This window comes from Neomonachus schauinslandi, chromosome 5, assembly GCF_002201575.2.
Source record: "Neomonachus schauinslandi chromosome 5, ASM220157v2, whole genome shotgun sequence".
Classification (NCBI taxonomy): domain Eukaryota; kingdom Metazoa; phylum Chordata; class Mammalia; order Carnivora; family Phocidae; genus Neomonachus; species Neomonachus schauinslandi.
The window spans coordinates 80,071,609-80,075,175 of record NC_058407.1 but is presented as its reverse complement, the minus strand read 5'-3'; positions in this window follow the sequence as shown (position 1 = coordinate 80,075,175).

Sequence of the window (3,567 nt, the reverse complement as noted above, 5' to 3'; positions counted from 1 at the left end):
TCTTTCTGAGTAACTTTACTTCCATGCCATAGGTGCCCTCTCTCCATTAAGTGATTACATGATGTAGCTGAGTTTATTATTTCTTCTTTATGTATAGTTTTGTTACCATTTTTTTAAAAGCAAGCAAATTTTAACTTTTTTTTAAACTCAAATTCCATAAAACAAAGTTGTTTTATTGCATTGGCTCACTATTTGTTTTGTTTTGGGGGTTGTTGCCCAAAATAATAGTAAGAATCATGAACTGAGTGACTATTATAGGTACAGGGCTATGCTCGGTCCTTTACCCACATTTTTGTTTAATCTTACAACTCTGCAAGGTAAATTTGCTCATTTTACAAATGAGAAAATAGATTTGGAGAGATTTTTTTAAACTACAGAAAGTTAACTAAGCATCCAGTAGGAAGAGCTGGTCTGAGAAGGAGCTGGTCTGAGAAGAAGGAGAAAAAGCAGAGATGAGGGAGGGCATGGAAGTGAGCAAAAAAAGAAAGAGATCAGATAGATGAATCAGTCAGCAGACTGACCTGGTGGGGTATTGGAAGTTCTTGTTCTACAACCCCTGAGGCTGTGGGTATACAGTGCCCTTGTCTTGGATATGTTAGCCTTCTGTGTACAAGGGGTATCTCTTTTTTCAAATGCTTTATGGCAGGGTTTGCAAACTCATTACAGCAGTCAGGCAGATGGCATTAAGAGGTGAGGTGGGGTTGGTAGAAAGGATGAATGATTAAAACTGGTAAATTAGAGTATATATATGCCTTACCTAAAGGGGGTGGTTGCCACTCAGCTCAACCTGATTACTGCCCTTAGGAAATGTGGTTGGACCAAGGTTTGGCATATCTTCAGGTTTTTTCAGAGAAGCCATATATCTGGATATTTGGGGGTGATTTCCAACCTGTTAAAAACATCAAAACACCACGGTGGCCCAGTAGAACACGAAGTGGAAGGTGGATTTGTGCTTTAAATTGTATAATGTCTTCTTGTTAGCTGGTGAGAGTAGGGTAGGGGTAGTACTAAGTCCTTAGGCCTGTAAGAAGGGATTTCTTGGTTACCTGAGCAGGCCTAGCCGAGGTAAGGGCAGTAGTTAGAAATGCTCTAATTTTAATTTTTTCACCACAGCAGATGTAGATGTCAGATTGTCAAGATAGTCTCATTTCAGGAATAATTTAAATTTAAGCTAATTTTTAAAAAAATTCATGGAACAAGATATTCCAATTCAGTGAATTTTTAGATAACTTAAATTCCTTTAAAACTTTCATTTTAAGAATTAAGGATATCAAACTGCCTGTTTTAATAAACAATATATTAAACATAACATTTGGGAGGGAGGTGTTGAAGGACATTATTAGTATATTATCCCATAAATTTAGATTTTGCCCAGTAGAAAATTGTCAGTGGCTGTGCACTTTTTATGAGCCGTTTAAGGAGATACTGAGGCAGTTGCTTTATTAAAAGAAGAAAGAGTTATATTGCTAGGGTGACACTTGTCCTGATTTACTAGATCAGTCCTGTTGTTGTGGCATAACAAAAGGACCTTTTGTCCAGGATGATAAATTATATGGTTACCTTATATAATGTTAATGTGTTTTTTAGTTGCTGGTCCCTTTCTCATAGAGGTGGAATGAGCCAGGTACGCTGAATGACCTTGTTGCTTCTCGTAAAATTAATCACTGAAGCAAAGGCTAAACCAGTCTTCACCTCAGTGTGACTCTCTCAGCCCTCCCTGAAGGATCTTTGCTATTGCTGTCATGGTTTTACTTGTCAGCAGCATTTAAACCATGATTGATTATTTCTATATCGTTGTTTTCAAAGCCATCCTTCTTGTTAACTTTAACCTACTCTTACATCTGTATCAAATTTAATGTGTGGTATGTGAGGGAGGCATAGCAATCCCCATTTCAAGGGTCTATACTAAAAATTATCCATAATCATCCTTAAATGACACTTAGGTAAAGGTAATAAACCTTTGATTTTATAAAAGCACATTTCTAGGCAAATATCTTTTATTGCATGAAATTGAACATACTGGGTGCTACTTTCTTGATGTATCAATGTTTTTCAGAAATTATATTTTATAATTAATTATATATGAGTGATATCATGTTCCACATATTTTTCAACTTGGAATAAAAATATAGAAGGCATATTAATCAAGTTTGTGAATGAAAAAGTTTGAAGATATAGATAAAATCTAAAAATGACAGATCGAGAATTCAGAAAGATTTTAATGGCTTCAAACAATGGCTGAACCATAAAAAGACTAAATTTAATGGGTCGGAATATGAATTTCTACATTTAGATTGAAAATAACAGCAGTTACATAAGTACAGGAATGAGGAAACTTAACATAGCTCATATGAAAAGAACAGGAAGCAGTGGCCTCTTAAAAGGTTAATGCAACCTTTCATTTCTGGTGGTGTGTGAGACTAGATACATTAAACTACTCTTCTACCACAAACTAAAATAAAAATGCTAGATAAATTATATAAATGTACCTTTAAAAATGATGAGGGGGAAACGTGGGCTGGAAAATGAAAGTGAGAACTCAGTGAGGTGAGTGAAACGGCCAATATGAGAACACTTGTTGAATCCAACAAATAATGAACTTTGATTTACTTGGTCCCCTGTTGCTCTCTCCAAAGCCCAGAGCCTGTGTTAGGGGAAAAAATTGTTTAATAGATGTCTCACTTCCGTCTGGGACCCCCTAAAGGCTACTTTCATAGTAGAGCGTTGAACTAGAACTAACTTTTTCTCTGACTCCTCCCAATCCCCAGCAACTCTAAGGAAAACTGCCTAATATTTCATAACCAATAACTAGCATTTATGCAGGTTTGCAGTCCTAATTTAGACCTACCTGGTTGATTCAAAAAAGACAATATTTAGTTGTAAAGTGGTTTTTGCATAGTAACTCCAGGCAGTAGCAAGTGCAGATTCCTTCTGGGGGAATCTTTCTTCAACCCAGGCCTCGAAGAGTTCGAAAAATATAATTACAAGAAATTTTAACTCACAGTCAAAATTATAAAACAGACAAGTAAACAAAGCATCATGAATAGATAATAGAATTAGACATGGAGTGGGACGCGTGGGTGGCTCAGTCGTTAAGCGTCTGCCTTCAGCTTGGGTCATGGTCCCAGGGTCCTGGGATCAAGCCCCGCATCAGTCTCCCTGCTCAGCCAGAAGCCTGCTTCTCCCTCTCCCTCTCCCTCTCCCACTCCCCCTGCTTGTGTTCCCTCTCTCGCTGTGTCTCTGTCAAATAAATAGATAAAATCTTTAAAAAAAAAAAAAAAAAGAATTAGATATGGAGTGATCTCAAATATAGTTATCAGACAGAGAATGTAGAGTAACTTTGTTTTAAAGAAATGGGAATGTTAAAAATGTGAGTGAATAGCAAGCGAATATAAAAATGACAAAGGAGGTCTGAAAAAACTAAATAGAGCTTGAGAAATTAAATATATAATTGGATTTGAAAAATCAGCACACAAGCTTAATGGTAAATTAGACCTAGCCAAAGAAAGAATTCTTGAACTGGAGGACAGTTCTGAGCTTTCTGACTGTAAGAAACTCATTTATTGA